This window comes from Phodopus roborovskii, unplaced genomic scaffold (genome assembly GCF_943737965.1).
Source record: "Phodopus roborovskii unplaced genomic scaffold, PHOROB, whole genome shotgun sequence".
NCBI lineage: Eukaryota > Metazoa > Chordata > Mammalia > Rodentia > Cricetidae > Phodopus > Phodopus roborovskii.
The window spans coordinates 18672330-18690259 of record NW_026126517.1 but is presented as its reverse complement, the minus strand read 5'-3'; positions in this window follow the sequence as shown (position 1 = coordinate 18690259).

Genomic DNA, 17930 nt, shown 5'->3' with positions numbered 1-17930 from the left:
AGAACTAACATGAATTTCTAAGTTGAATATCAAATGTCTGGAATTAAAATACCCTGAATGAGAAAGCAGGAGAAGATGAGTCAAGTTGAAGGCAGAAGTAGGGACAGCTACAAAATCAGAAAAAACAACACTGAGAAACATGAAGAGTGTGACATTCCATGCATGTTACTTAAGTCCCAGAAAAAGTTGAGAGGTGTGGGAGAAGGCTAACAAATGTGATAATATTGAAGAATTAATGAAAGGGGGATTTTTTCAAATTTGATGAAAACTGTATTGTTTTTTCAGATAAAGAAGTTTAAATTTTTAATTTGAAGAAACATGAAACACATACATAGAGACATATCATAGTCAAACTGTTGACGACCAGGACATCTATATAGATGATGGGCAGAACAGTGGCCATCTTTGTGGGTGTGGTTTGGAGATTTGTGAGATACTGGAAAGTTCTAGATCCAGATCTGGATGGTGTGTACATGAGTAGCTGTGTATGAAATGCTCCCATTAGATGCCATCCTTTGCAGTGTGTGATGTTCCTCACGTCATAAAATATCTACCAAGCAAGTTCAGAAATCACTGATATTTTTGAACCCATTATTTTTCTCACTTGTAAAAATAAGTGAGAAAGCAGATTCTTTGCTCAGTTCAATATGAGAGAAAAATCATATCTGAATAATTTAGTGACAGGTTGGATCTTATACTTTAGAGTGTTAGGGGTCTAAATTATTCAGAATCTCTGAGTTCCACATTTCAAGCTGGCACCAAAGGGTCTGTAGTTGGCATCTCTGTATTTGTCACCCTCCTGGGTTTCTCCAGTTTGCCAGCACATTAAACAGCATGTCTAGAAGGAAGGTCATTATTCCAAAGCACCCACACCATCTCCTCCCACCACATCCCTTCACCTTGTTCTGCTCTTGTCAAAGAACCACAACCTATCTTATCATCACCCATTTGACAAATTGTCTGTGAGCTTTCCTGGTCTGTAACTCACCAGGGATTCTACACCATCCCTCTCACATCCCTCATGTGATTCACTCTTGGCCTTCATCCTATCTATCAGCTTATTCAAATCAGATCTTATGTGTCCTAGCTACAGCCTGTCTCCAACAGCACCACCAGATAAATCTTCTTTTTCTGTGTGGTTAGTGCTCTCCTGCTGCTAATGTTTCAGAAGGCCACCACTGTCTGTAGGAAAAAAACACAAATCCCATACAACATCCAAGGCCTTCTGTGATACCCCAATCTACTTCTCCTACCTAATTTCTAAGTGGCCCTTTCCATGTCCCCAATAGTCTCTCATATTTATTAATTCAATGTATCCTACATATTCCTTTCCTATGGCCTCTGTTAATATTTTATTCCCTGTCTAGAATGTTTTTCCTATTATGTCTGAGAATTTCACATCCAGGCCTGGAGAGATGGCAAAGTGAATAAAGCACTGATATGCAAGCATAGAGACCTGAGTTCAAATCCCCAAGGCCCTTGAGAATCCAGGCTCTGAAGTGAGTCTGTAAGCCCCACTGTCATAGACCAACATGGGAGGTGGAGACAGGAGAATATCCACCCAGAAGCTTGTGGACAAGCTAATCTAGCATACACAATAGGAAATAAAGACTCTTCCCTCAAATGAGGTAGAAGGTTGTCCCTCTGGCTCCACACACTCCATGTCATATCTGTGCCCACACTCACACATACACAAAACAGAAGACACAGTCTTAAAAACTAGTCATATCTGTGCCCACACTCACACATACACACAAACAGAAGACACAGTCTTAAAAACTAAAAGGCATTTCCCATGCCCCAGAGATACCTGTGCAGAGATGGCCATTTCTTTGAGACAACTTCACAGTTCTCCACATCTTTTGCCTGGCAGGTGATTCTGGATGATTTAATTTTTTTTCATGTGCTCATATTTTTCCTCCAAAAATAGAGGAAGTTTTTGAGTTTAGAGTCAAGATTTTGATTACTTGAGAGATAAGTGTGAGCATATTTGACAAAAGGAATCATTCGTCTATGTCATTTCAACTAGAAATGGCTCTGGAGTCACCTGTGTGAGTTCAGAAACGCTTGGTTCACTGCGACATCTCTCAAATCATCTTTCTAGAAAGTCCCTGTGTCTGTGTTTACAGATGGGATATGAAGGATGAACTTAATCCTTACTGGAGTGACAGTGTTTGCATCTGACATGTCTTGGTCCTCCAATGGACAGGTGGTGGAAAATTAAAAGAGGTAGAGCCTAGAGGGAGCTTGTAGATAAGCCACTGGGGATGTATCCCAGAGGGGATTCTGATCTACCATTCTCTTCCTCTCTTCACTTCCCAGGTGTCTTGGGGTAGACAGATTTTTCTCTATTATGATCTCTGCATGGTATACTCTGCCTCATTTAGCCTAGAATCCACATAGCCAGCTGACCATGAACAGAAGTCTCCAAACCATGAGCCAAAATAACCCTTTCCTCCTTTTAAATTGATTGCCTTGAGCATTTTGTCACAGTAATGGGAAGCTAGCTAACACAGCACCTTGTGAGCCAAAAGGTCTGTTTCCAGTTCTGTGGTTAGTTGGTTGTGTGATCTTGAATGCATCCCTTTTAACCTCTTCTTTTCATTCTATAAAATGAGAGTTTTTGGTAAAATAAGTTTGAAGACTCTTCTAATTCTAAAATTATATTGGTATTTGTCTCTCACCTATTTCATGGATTTCACAATACCCTACCCCAACAAGTGTCAAGGTCAGGTAAAGAAATTTATGTGTTTGTTGAACACCTGTTTTATCTTAATTAACCTTTGCCACATTCCAGAAATAGCTCTTGCTGTACAAGCTCTGCAAGTTTGAGTAATTTGTCAAAATTCCCACTGCTACTGATTGATGGGGTTAAGATATAATGTTCAGAATTTCAAAGAGAAGCAAGTCATTAGGGTGCACACCTGTATTTCCTGCGCTTGGGAGGTTGAAGAAGGAAGCTGGTAAGCTTGAAGTCAGCCTGGGCTATGGAGAGACCCTGTCTTAAGCAAACAAAAAACAATAATAACAACAACAAATTTCCAAAAGGATTGATTCTGAAGCCAGCTCTATTTCTAACATTTAAGTGGCTCAGTGGAAACCTGTTCTTTAAAAACATCAGCTTATAAACAAATGACTACAGCAGACACATTGGCCAAGAACCAATGCTTACATGTACTCACAGCATTTATAATGCCCTTCCTACAATCTATATCACCATTAGAATTATAAGACTTTACATTTATACAAGCCTTTATACTCCACCTAGAGATTCTCCTGACTCTAACAGCTTTTAAGTGAGCAGATCATCAACATGGTCAACAAATAAGGGAAATAACCTAGTCCTAGAGAAGTTGAATAATTTTACCTGAAGTACTAAGGAATTGGATATATCATAGAACACTGATGGAGAAGTTGGGCTTTTCAATTATGCAAACCCAAGGTCAGATAGAAGTTCACCTGTTTGCCATTTGAAATACTTAGCTTTTTTTTTTTTTTTTTTTTTTTTTGATAAGTTTATTCTCAAATGTCTTGTTTTTTAGAGGCAGAAACTGGTAAGAACAGCAACAGCATCAGGAATGGGTTTTAAAGCAGTTAATGGGTCTGTTGTGGTGTGTGGGTCATATTGGTTTGTAGACTTTACAGCGGATGACTATTAATTGCTTTTCTCCCTCCAAAGCTCACTCAGCCCTTTCAGATGCTATAAAAGCTAGTCCTAGGGGAGGAGGCCTACAGATCCATTCCAGCTCTATTCCTCTAAGTCCTGTGTCTACAGTATGGTGCCTTCTGCAAGTTCTAGGAGCCAACCAAGGGCAAGGTGATTGTCGTGGGGAGTCATAGCCAAGGATATGTGAGTGGCACTTTTCTCTTGGGAGTAGGGAACAGCCACCTAACTGGACACAAGTACCTCTTAATAGGTGGGGATTTGTAGCTGGTATGGTAAACCTAGATGTAAGGAGTAAGGTTTTTCCTCCCGCTGCTGGTCTGGTCCCACCACACCAGCCCCAAATAACACACTGAGACTCTGTATTTGATATAATGTTGTTGGCCAGGTACTAGTTTCTTATAGGCTAGCTCTGTCTTAATTATTAACCCATTTCTATGTATTTCCATGTGGTCTTACAGGGAGAGGCGGCTGGTGATTATGCTTTCTCCAGACTTTCCATCTTGACCCCTCCTAACTCCTTCCTCTTTCCTCCTTGTCTCCTAGTCCCTCCTATCTTCCTTTCCTATTGGCCAACAGTGCTTTATTCATTAACCAGTATGAGAAACATATATACATAATGGCATCTCCCATCACTTAGACAACTACTTGTGGCTGGTGAGGTCATGGAACCCAGGGAAGAACCTACTATTGCCACTTTCCTAAATCAGTATAATTCACAACTGTGTTCCAAACACCTGTTCTTATAGCCGCAGACAAGTGTAACTCCTCCCCCTCATCAAAGAGGCTTTTGCAGCACATGGAGGCTATCTCAGAGGTGCACAACTCCTCAATATGCAGAAGGTGCCTGACTAAGGGGTGCTCATCTCCAGTTGTCAACACCTACAGCACAACTCCTACACCCAAGGCTCAAGGAACATCATGGAAGAGGGGGTGAAAAGACTGTAAAGACCAGAGGATGAGGCTGAGAGACTCTTCTATATATGACAGGGGCATGGAAATATTAGTGATACAGGCAACTAAACAAGATCTGCTTGGTGACAATACCAGTTGACATGCACTCACAAGGCTCCACCCTTAGAGAAAGTCTACAAACAAAGCTGGTGAGAGGAAGAAATCAGTTTTTCAACAACAAATCCCAATCGGTTATCAAATCTCAAGTGGCCAGTGCTAAATAAATGCACATATCAGCAACACTAAATGAACACTGCAGGTTGGGTTTACTTACATATATATGAATACACACACACAGTAATTAAGGAAGAAAAAGTTGAAATGGTAGGGGGTAAGAGGGGAAGAGTTGGAGGTTGGAGGGTGTGAAGTAGAAATGACAAATATACTGGTGTGTGAAAGTCTCAATAATTAATAATAATAATGATAATGATAATAATAATATTTTTTAAACAGTGCACAGAAATACTATTCTATTTATGACCCTCGGTTGGCAGCATAAATTAAAAAGAGATATTTTTCTCCTGACCAAGCATGGCTCAGGAATACAGATTTAGGTACTTCAAATTTCATGTTTCTGTGTGGTAGTCATTTTAACAATTTTATATAGTAACAGGATAAAGAAAATCATGAATCAGGGCACTTTTAAAAATTGGTGGAACCATCAGGTAGGTAGGTTACAGAAAAGTGGGGACAACCCTGCTCCAGACTATAGATGCCAACTGGTGGCTCTCTTAGCATCTCCTATCTCATAGGCTTTCATGGAGATTATGTAAGAGAATACAAGGCATTTAGTATGTTATCTAACATGCACTAGGGAATATTAACTCTTACAAAGTGGTTGAAGCCCTACATCTAACTCCAAATGTCACTTCTTTGTTAGCTCATGACCTCTTGATCCCTCAAGCTATCTCCTTTGGGTAGCTTTATCCAATGCAGAGCTATCTTCAGTTATATTATAGCACACAAAGGAGATAGCTATGAACTAGTTTCCAAAACAGACCTTGAGTTATCCTCCAGGAATGGCAAGGACCAGTTTGCTTGGAGTCATTCAGACACTCTTTCCCTATCCCCAAATGAGTAATTATCATAGCTGCAAGACACCCCACCCATTGTTTCTCCTTTGTAATTATGGATCAGAGTTTGTCTCCAGATAATCAGCTTATGGTGCTGTAGAACCCAGGAGCCTGGCCTCATTAGCAGCACATGATAAACGATTCGTTTCCATCCTAAGTCCCTATCCATGTTCATTCACATGTACCAAGTTTACCTTTTGATTTTGAATGAATGAAAGCACTTAACATCGCAATAAAAAAATTAAAAATTATTTTTGTTACATTCCAGAATGCAAGCTTGGAAAGAACTAGAGAGGAGGCATGTCACTTTTTTTTTTCCTTTTTGGATATGCAATCACTGTTAAAATACCTGGAGTTTCCAAACAGGAGTACTTATATAGTAACCCACATTGGTTTCAGGCACACTGGCAGCAGATCAAATCCCCAGCCAAGTGTTACAGCCGTAATTTTATCTTGATTTTAATTAGTATCAATTAAGACTAAAAAATAGACAGTGTGGACGAACAATGTGTGGTTGGCTCTAACGAGTAAATTAGATACTTTGCAGAAAAGAGAGGGGGAAATCCAAGGGGGACTCTGCTTTCATTCCCAGTCCCTTGCTCCTCCCCATAGCTGCTGCTACTGGCAACTCTCTCTGGGACAGTGTTCCTCTTAACTCTCAGAGATTCCCTATCTGTGTAGGGAATTAAAGGTAGGAAATATGTATACCTCAAATTGCCTTCCAATATGCTAATGGGCTTACATTGTCTTACACTGAATGCCTGAGTCACATATGAAGTTCATTTTTTCCTTTGAAGTCTGCAATATTCACAGTGTAGAGCCCCCTGAGACGTTCTGCCTCTGCTTTCTTTTCTTCATTCTCGCATCAAACCCCAGGCAACCTTCTGAGCAAGAAACTCTATAATGGAAGGCATCCAGTAGTGGCCTGATAAATGTTTAACAGATTTTTTTTAGTAGAAGTATTTAGATGAGTAGGGAGAGAAAGATAGACATATATATAATTGATAGACAGACAGACAGACAGACAATAAGGTAGATGATAGGAGACAAGTATCTTTCAAAATGTTACTGATACAAAGGCTATATAGTATATATAGTATATGTGAACTATTTACAAATAATAAAATACTACTAATAATGTGTAAATCTATTCTTTTCATAGTATAAATAATAATATAATACTCTATCACAATGATTTGTGTAGCCCTGGCTCTCAGCATGAGTTTATTCATCAATTTGCCAAACTCTTGCCCTCATATCTAGAAGGAGAGTCAAGCTGATCTGGGCTCCAGGCATCCATTCCTGCACATCCTGTCTGGTATACATGCCTGCATGACAATGAGCCATATTTGTGACTAGCTTTATATACTGCAAAGCCTGTACACACAGTGTGAAAATGAGAAGGGAAACGAGCTGCCTACAGTCTACACACAGTAATACAGCTGCAGGTCTGAGCTGCTTGCCCACAGCAAAACAGCCTGCATGCCAGCCTCCTTGTGGGCTGACATACTACCTTGTGGCCCAGAAGCCAGCTTCTAGCTACCAATGTGATTATTTCTGAGCACAGATGGGGAGAGGGGTCGCTTGAGCAGTATTTATGTTACAGTGTTCTATAAAAGCAATTTCAAGCACACAGAAAACAATAAAATAAAATAAACAGGAAATGATATTTGAAGGACAGTTATTGCTTGCATGTGTGCATGTGTTTGCACGTGTGCACATGTGTGGACGTCAGAGGGCAACCAGTGGAATGGAGTTCTCTCTTTCCATATGTGAGTTCTGGGGATCAAACTCAGTTCATCAGCCTCACTGACAGGTTCCTTTACCTTTATCAGCCCTGTCATTTTGGTTTTTAATATAATTTGTAACACTGTGAGTGTACACAATCTAATTTTTAAGAATGGCCATATTTAACAACTAATGGACAAAGGTTAAAATTTAACAAACAACTCTTAGGAGCCATTACGAGTCAACCCCAACACACCCCTAAATACACCCAAGCAATCTGATTCTTAATAATGGTAACAATAATGGCATTAATGAGTTCTGAAAATGAAGTGGGGAGGAAAGTCTAGAAACTGAAATAGCCAACCTACCCCTTGACATAGTCACCTTGTGCTAGCCAGGCACTTGCCTTTGATCCCAGTAATCTGGAAGCCATGGCAAGCAGATTTCTGTGAGTTCTACATCAGACTGGTATGCATAGAGAGATCCAGACAAGTCAAGGATACATAGTGAATCTCTGTCTCAAAAAGAAATAAAATGAACACCAAGTCACTTGTGATCACCAAATGTCTCCCATCACTTGACTCTCAGACAGTTGACCTTACACAGGTATTACTTTCAAGCCTTCACATTCCATACACTATTAGGATCATATGTCAGACCAAAGCAGACAAATTAGTTAAACTTGGAATGAGGAGGGAATATGCCATTGGCTTCTTAGCCTTAGCTATTCTCTGTAACTGAGCAATCTTAGACATAAGTCCTTGTTGCTAGAGTTTCCAGAACAGAGCCAGTGGCTTCCTGGCTGTTTTGCTTTGGTTTTCTCCTTGTAGAATACAGTTCAAGTATGCCTCTTTAGAGGTCTGTGCATATGTTTTTGGCTTTGAAGAGATGAAATCGCAAGAACCTGGAATCTGACTTGGTTGTGGCCAGATGATGAACACCATCATCCTCTTCTCCAAAACTTCATAAAGCTTGTGTCTTAGCCAGAGGCAAATTCTAAGACCACCTCCTTCTGGTTTGTACCAGAGAAGCATTCCTGGGCTGCTGACTTCTGACCAATGACTTTTGTTTAGAAAAAGCAAAGGAAATGTACGAAACACAGGCAAAGGCACTTGTAATACAAACTCACTTGCCTCCAAAATACATACTAACCTTATAGAAATACTACATCATATATCAAAAACACATGCAAAAGTACCACTATGCAATACATATAGATTATACAGAGTGTAATACATATACATATGTAACTTCTGTCTGTTCACTAGTACAGATCATCTGAAACACATTTCTCACCTAACCTACCATTTTTCTCTGCTTACACAAGTAAGTGATGCCAGAGGCACATTGGACTATGCAGTTTTGAGTGAATTTGGGTGCATGTCTTCTCAAACATAAAGCACATGTCTAAACCACTCCATACAGAACAATGGCTGGTCAGGGCTTCTCAACCTTCATATAAAAGTCTTTGTTTTCAGTCAAGATTAATCCTAGTCTTGTTATAACCAGTTTTAAAGCTCTCTGGTAGATTCTAAAATGAACTCAAGATTGAGAACTACTACCCAAAATGGTCAATAGTGCAGTGATGCTAGCTCAGTGTATGTCCTTGTCCCTCTTAATTTCTTTGTCCATGAAGCAATGCACCGATGTCCCCAAACACAAAGATGTGATTCACTAAAACATAGAACATTATTAAATATGGTTGATTTCGTCTGAAACTATGTTTGGTGTCTCTTTGAGTCAATACATAGTCATAGCTAGGGAATAGTCTTGTATGAGGAATGTCTTCATAAAAATAGCATTTTATAACTAACCACACAGCATCATCAAAAAGGAAGAGTGATGGGGAAATGACAGAGACCTCCTCATAGAAGCTTTAAAAACAGTTCTATTATCAGTGATGTGGGCTTACTCTAGAAATGTAGAAGGGGACATGGAAAGGGCTGAGGCATTGTAAGAACTGCTACAAAAAAAAAAAAATGATTTCTCGGTACTGACTCACATAGGACACAGGAAAGTGGGATGAACCAAAAGGCCATTCCAGTGTTTAATCATGGAAGCCTGAAAGAACATCTCAGAGAAAGCTGGTTCTGAGACAAAGTTATATGAGCCAAGAAAGATTGACTCAAATTTTTCCAATCCTCAGTCTGCACTGTGGGTTTCAGGCTTGCCTAGCCAATCCTCACACTAGTATAGACCATTTTCTTACACTTCTTAGTATCACCTACTGGCTCTGTTTCTCTGGATGAACCTTATAGCCATTGCTATACTGAAAACAGAAGGCAAGAAGAAAAAAGAGAGAGGAGGTGAAGGGAGGAAGAAAGAAGAGCAGACAACCCTGGGAACTTAGAGATGGGGTGATTTAGAAGCACTGGTGGGAGATTGCTCAATAAGTAAATAAGAAGTGTGCTAATTTTGTCCTCTCTGTTGTACCATTCTCCTATGAGAGATTAAGCATACATGCCCCACATCTTGTAGGCAATCTTGTATTATGTCTGACATACTGTCCCAAGTTCTTCTCTTGAGACTTGTGAATATGTTTCTTTCCTGTGGCCCATCCTTTAATATCTAAGTTTTAATAAGACTAATTTGGTATCTTCAGGGAGTTTATAATACACACACATGCATGCATGCACACATACATGTACACACACACACACACACACACACACACACACAAATTAGAGAGAGAATGCTATCTTCCAAATATGCAGTATTAGGGTTCCTAAGTACTCTGCCAAAATGCCTACCTTCTCTTTTGATTTTGTGGTATGTACAACTATGACAATGGAGACAAGACACTGCCTACAACAGCCTTCTCTATACATAACTCCATCTATCTAGTTTTATATGCATAATCTAGGAACTTTTGTCTATAATTAAGTAAGTGGGTATCTTAGTCAATGTTCTATTGCTGCGAAGAGACATCATGACCATGGCAACTCTTATAAAGAAAAACATTTAATTAGTGCTTGCTTACAGTTAAGAGGTCTAATCTATTATTGTCATGGCAGGAAGCATGGTAGCATGCAGGCACATGTGGTGCTGGAGAGGGAGCTAAAAGTTCTACATACAGATTGACAGGCAGCAGGAAGAGAGAGACACTGGGCCTGGCTTGAGCATTTGAAACCCAAAAAGCCCATCTCTAGTGACACACTTTCTCCAACAAGGCCACACCTACTCTAACAAAGCCACACACACCTTCTAATCCCTGTCAAGTAGCTCCACTCCCTAATGACCAAGTATTCAAATATATGAGTCTGTGGGGACCATTTCTATTCCAACTACCATAGTAGATAAATAGTACCATATATAAGCACTGATTTATTTTTCCCCCCAAGAGTCATTCATGTTTTCTTATAGCATAATCCCTAATCTTCTGGCACAGTAACAGGGCTCAGGACCAAAGCTGGCCAATCAGAATCCCTTGCAATTGTTCGCTATAAGGCTAAGAGAGGAAAAAACACTGGCCTTTGTTTCTACACAGTGATGAGGCTCTGTGGTCCGGATTCCATGTAACGTACACATAAGCAAAATACTCCAATAGGCAAGAACAGAAAACACAAGAAAGCTAGAGGAGATTCAGGAAGAAGCCAACAAGTGCTCTTGTATCCCTTATTCTTCATGATATGTCAGTCAGCTCAGGCCCCCTTTTTATGCACACTCCATCAAGCTACCTTTCCCCTACATGCATCTAAAAATAAAAATCCACAGTAATGCAGGTTGCTGTCAAAGCGAGAATCCCATAGATCACAACTGTATACATGGCCCTAAATGACCATTCCAGCATGAAAGGGACTCTTAAAGGGAAAGGACCTCAGAATCCAGATCCAAGGAGATAAGGAAGAGGTCATATGATCATGCATGCTAATCACAACACCTGATATACTGAGTTTTAAATTTTTGATTCTTAACTTTAGACATGCCATACACCTTGATACATGACTCTGGAATAAAAATGTGAGCAATTGTGTCTCTTTACTGCCAATGGATTCCAACTGACTATACAGCTCATGAAGGGAACTGTTTTCATCCTAATTACTTGCCATTTCTCTAAGTGCTTTCTCATCTCAGCAGCAGCAGCAGTTAATTCCCATGACAACTGCTCCAGAATCTGGGGTTTTCACAGTCCCACAGAACTCCATGGGACCTGCTAGCCTGTACCTTCTCAATGTCTGAGTCCCGGCACTGGAGGGTATCTGCCCTGAATTCCTGAGGCACCAGCAAGAGTAGAACATTCTCTACTGATGTTGTAGTCCTCGCCTGTGTCAGATGTCCCTTTGGTATACATGTTTTATACTGCTATGTCCTCAATATGCTGGCTGGGCATTTATTCTGGCATCCTCGTCTGGGACATGCAGACATCTCCTGAATGGACACAGTATTTCCCAGGACCATCTGAGAGTCCCAGACAGATGGAAAGGGTGTTGTTCTAGTTGAAGCACCTCCATGATGGGAACAAAATGGTAAAGTAGGAAGGAACAGCAATTAGAGCCATGCCAGTGGAAGCAATTATTGGCACAATACAGAGTAACCTAACCTAATTCCCAGTAAGGAAGCAACCCACTTATCCTAAATGGTAGCATATGCTTCGCTATTATGTGGTGTTTGCCCCAAGCCAATTCTGACTGACAGTCTTGCCTTTTCTGTAGCACATTCAACACAAAGGTGTCTTTTTTGTTGTTTTATGCATCTGATCTCCAGGATGCAAGCAGTTTTGTGTGTGCTAGTCATGCCTGTGCCAATACAAGGCAGAACTGATATGAAATAGGATCCAGTTTGGTACAGGGGTTGCCTCCAAAACTAACCCACTGAGAACTGTGTAGTGGGAGGCTGGACTGTGACATAGGAGGACTCATAACACACTTCCCTTTAAGATCACAGCAGCAGAAATGGAGAGATTGTTCCATGGTTCAGAGCATGTACTGCTCTTCCAGAGGACCCAGGTTCAGTTTCCAGTATCTGCACCAGGTACTATGACCTGTAGCTCAAGTTCTGGGGAGTCTGGTAGGCTCTACAGGCACATGCAGAAACCCCACACAGACACATAACACATAATTTAAAATAATAAAAAAATTAACTGTCACAACAGCTCAGGAAGCCTGCTTCAGGAGTTCAAGGACTAAGCAGGCACATGTATGAGAGCTAAGTTTCAAACATAGAAATCATGGAAGGAGACATATACAGACCACCACTACCCAAGATCATACCACACATGCCCACCAAGTGCAGCTTCATAACCCCTCCCTACCCTCCAGCTGGGCTTTATGAAAGGTGCCAGGGACACAAACACACCAGAGTACTGAGTATCAGCCCCACTCTGAATGTACAGAGCAATCATTTTGGGGGTAGACTCCTGCCTGGGAGCTTTGTGAGCCACATTTACTCCTATTGCCAAGGGGGTAGCTAAAATATTTTCCAACTAGCTCTGGTCACAAACATTCCCAGTGGTCTTTTGACAAGCAACATTAAATTCAGAAAGGTGTGGATAACTCCCTTTACCATCCCCAAGAGGGTCAGGACCTAAGACACAATGAAAGGAACTTTGGTGGACATAAAGTATGAAATACTACTCTTGTCAGTACCATTGACTACTTCAGTGATGAGATATTCTTATTTTTTATTACATTTTTTTTTCAGAGCTCAAGGATATGATCAGTAACATCCATGCACCACTGCTTGCATCTCTGGAGAATAAACCAGAGACAGTGAGCAATTATCCTATAAGGAGTGACTGTGGGAAAATGCTACGCTATCAACAGCAATAGAAGAAAGGAAACTGGAAAACAGAATGGAAGAGAGAATCCAGAGTCCATCATACAGGACTCAGCCCCAGATGTACGGTGCCCCCTCCCAGTGGGAGAGTAACTGCAGAGGGAGCGAACCATAGCTTGAGGTAAACAGAGAGTCTCAGAAATTGTTCACTGTGCAGGCACTTAGTTACAAAGCATCTAAAAGATGGAGAGGGGGAGCAGACTCATACATGTAGCAACTATACACGTAGAGTAAAGGGGTACTTGCTGGGGAAACTCTCCTCTCAACACTAGACATTAACAAGGAAAAGGAGATGCTTTAAAGACACTTACTGAGTCACCAGAGAGGCAACTTTGAAGGTCGAGGTCCCTCCTGATCATGAGGACCTATAGCACAGAGCAGATGTTGCACAACTATATTCTGGGGCCTGGGCTGTGGAACACCTCTAGACAGATGGAGAAACTCCAAGTCACACACAAAGACATCCTCTCAAGAGCAAGTACACAAGGACAACACTGAGGCATGAAGGACAGAGGTCATTCTGGGACCTGCCTAGCCGCCATACCCAGGTGAGGCATTGCATGTGGACTCTGTCCCCCTACCCAGTTCTCTTCCTTCATTTTTATATTCCTCTTAAATGATCCCAAGTCCAGAGGCCCAGACTCCTCCAGCTTCTTCTCTTTCTCCCTTGCTTGCTTGTTTGCTGAAACTGGAGTTGAGGGTTCTTCTGCTTATACTATTGCATGCTGGGATTGTGTCAGGGTGATTGCACTTTTTTCTTTCTTCATTTCCTCTTTTAGCTAAAGCTATCTATCTTTTCCTCTTGTATTTTTTCCTCTCTCCTGCTCTAATAATGATCACTAATCCCATTCTGCTCAGTTCCTTACTAATTACTACCTTAATACAAATTCTACTATTCTTTCTCTTTCACTTCCCCAAAAGCATTAGGGATAAAGAGGTTATTGCTTTTAAATTGGCTCTTACAGCATTGTTATAAAGGGCCTAGCCATCACTTGTGGTCACTTCAGGTGGAGATTGATCCCAGTGTCCTAAGCATGTGGCTAAGGGTTTTAGCCATGAACTATAGATCTGGAAAAGTGAGAAAAAAATGACACCCCATTTATATAATAATATAGTCCCAAACTGAAAAAATACAGATGAAAAAAGAAAACCAGTGACCTCAGCCTTGATATGTAAGTCCCAACGAAGAAAACCAAGAAACTCAAGTGACATGAGTTCTCTAGAAATGGCTAATCCACTGACTCCAATAACACTGAATCAGAAAATACTTCAATAAAGAACTCAAAAAAAATGACTATGAAAATGGTCAACAAAATCAAAAGGAACAAGACAAACTCCCGAATAAATACAAGAGCACAAACTAACAGCTAAAGGGAATAAGTTGATAAGGGATATGAAAGGAAGACTCAATCCCAAGGCAGAAATACTCAGAAAACCCAGTTTTGGAAATAAACAGCTTAAAACTTAAAGCTCAGTGGAAATCTTCAGCAGTGAAATAAAGTGGGAGACAGAATACCAGGGCTTGAAGACAAGGTTCCGAGGTAAGCCATTCTGTTGATAACAGAGATAAAAATAATGAGAGCATATGAACAGAATGTTTGAGATATATAGGATGTCATCAAAATACCAACTCTGTGTGCCATGGGCATAGAAGAGGGGAGGCAGTCAAGCCAAAAGCATGGAAGATATAGCTAATAAAATCATAGCAGAAAATTTCCCAATCTAGAGAAAGAGATGAACCAGATGCAGAAAGCATTTAGAACACTAGAAAGTCAAGACCATGAAAAGGACACCCCATGTCATATTGTAGCTAAAATATTAAGCATACTGAACAAAAAAAAAATTTGAAGTCTGCAAGAAAAAAAGTGCAAAGTCACATACAAAGGCAAACTCTAACATCCAGAAGGACACAGAATGATGTAGTCAATCACTGCCAAACCATATTATTATACTAACCAAAACTGACCTTCCTAACTGAAGAAGAGAGACCATCCATGATAAACAGAGGCTAGAGGAATTCATAATCACTAAGACAACACTACCAAAGACACTTGGAAGACTCCTGTTTACAGAGAAGTTGAACACATGTGCTATAGAATAATCCTTTTGTACATTATGAATATATATTACTCTCATTGGATTAATAAAGAGCCAACTGGCCAATAACTAGGCACGAAAAAGTTAGGTGAGAGATCCAGACTGAGAAAACTCTGGGAAGAAGGAGGGCAGGATCACCAGCCAGATGCAGAGGAAGCAAGAGATGAACATCACATGCTGGAGGGAAAAAAGGTACTTTCACATGGTAGAGCATAGAAAATAAAGATAGGTTAATTCAATTTGAATTGAAAGAGCTAGTTAGTAACAAGCCTAAGCTATTGGCTGAGCATTTATAATTAATAAGTCTCTGTGTGGTTATGGAGAGTTGGCCACCCAAAGAAAGACTCTGTACACAGGTCCATGAGGACTCAGGGATGGAAAAACTGCACTAAAACAACAAATAAGTGAATGAGGATTAAGAAAGTACCAAACACCAGCTGGAAAAATGTCTCAGTCAATAACATTCCTGCCTCACAAGCACAAGGGCCCAAGTCTAGATCCTCAGACCCCACATAAAAAGCAGCAGCATATGGGCATGGTGGTGGAAATGCACAACTTTAATCTTAGCCCTCCAGAGGCTGAGGCAGGCAGACCAGCCTGGTCTACAGAGTGAGTACCAAGACAGCCAAGGCTGTTACACAGAGAAACCCTGTTCAACAAATAAAAATAAAACAACAACAACAAAAGTAAAGAGCAGCAAGATGCATCTGTAATACCAGCACTGGAAATGCAGAGACTGAAAGATGTCTATAACTCCCTGGCCAGACACTCTAGCCAAATCAGTAGGCTTCAGGATGCGTGAAACCCTCTCTCAAAAAATTAAGGTGGAAAGTGATTGACAAATACAAGATCAACCTCTGACATGCACACACCCAAGCGTGCATTTATGTACATAGAACACACACTCACAGATAGATATACACATAAACAAATAAATCAGTGCTTCTCAACCTTCCTAATGCTGAAACTCTTCAATAAAGTTCCTCATGAGGTGGTGACCCCAACCATGAAGTTATTTTCATTGCTACTTCATAACTGTAATTTGCTACTGTTATGAATCATAATGTGAATATCTGTGCATTCCAGCGGTCTTAAGTGACCCCTGTTAAAGACCCCTGTTTGACCCACAAAGGCATCACAACCCACAGGTTGAGAACCACTGAAATAAATAAATGACATTATAGGTTGAAATGGATTTAACAAACATCCACAGAATATTCTACCCAAACACAGTAAAATATTTATTTCTCTCTGCAACCCATGGAATTCACACAATTTATGACACCAAGTAAATCTTTACAAGTATAAGAAAATTAAATTTATTCTATCTAATCTGATTACAATGGAATTAAAGTAGAAACAGCAGCAAGAAAAACTGCATAATGTATAAAGCTTCACAAAAACTGAACAACACACTGTTGAATGACTAATGGGTTATTAAAAAGAATTCCTAGAATCAAATGAAAATGCAACATAACAGATCTGTGGGATACAAGAAAAGCAGTTTTCAGAGGGAAGTTCATAGCTATTGGGAGTGGGGGGGGCAGTGAGTGGAGAGGGGGCTAGGAGAAAGAGAAGGGGAAGAGAGGAAAGCATGTGGGACTAGGAAGATTGAATCGGGAGAGGAATAGACGAGAGGAGAGAGAGAGAAAGAGAGAGAGAAAGAAAGAGAGAGAGAGGAAGAGAGAGAGAGAATAAAAGAGGGAACAATTATAGGTTTGAAGAGAAAACTGACTCTAGAGAAATGTCCAGAGATCTACAAGACTGACCCCCAACAATCTGAGCAACAGTGGAAAGGCTACCTTAAATGCCTTTCCCTAATAATGAGATTGATGACTAACTTACCCACTATCATAGAGCCCTCATCTAGTAGCTGATGGAAACAGAAGAAGACACCCACAGCTAAACACTGAGCAGAACTGGAATCCAGATGGAGAGAGAGAGAAGACCAGGCTATAGAAACACATAGAAACAGCTGACCTGAACAAGGGGGAGGGAGCTAATGAACCCCCAGACTGATAGCTAGAAAACCAGCATTGGACTGACTCAGACCCCCTGAATATGGGTCTCAGTTAGAAGACCTGGGCAGTCTAAAGGACCTGTGGCAGTGGAACCAGGATGTATCCCTGGCACACAAAAGGACTTTGGGAGCACATTCCCCATGGAGGGATACTCCTTTAACCTAGATGCAGGAGGGAGGGCCTAGTCCCTACTCCAAATGACTTGATAGATTTTGATGATCCCTCCTGGAAGGCATCACCCTCCCTGTGAAGTGGGGGGGGATGGGATGGGAGGGTGGTCAGGGGGTATGGAAGGGAGGAAGAGAGGGAGGGAAGTAGGGAGGGAGGGGGAAGAGGAAACTGGGATTGATATGTAAAATAAGCAAATAAAAATAAAAATCTTAAACATCTTAAATAAATATCTTAATGATTCAACTTATTGTTATCATAGTAAAAACGAGAACAAGCCAAATCCAAACTCAGTACATAGAAAGAAATAACAAAAATTCAAGGTAGAAAGCAATGAAACGGAAATGAAAGGGGTACAAAGATTCAATGAGACAGAATCAGTTCTTTCAAAAAAAAAAAATATGATTGGCAAAAAGAGAGAGAAGGCCCAAATTAACAGAGTAAAAGGAT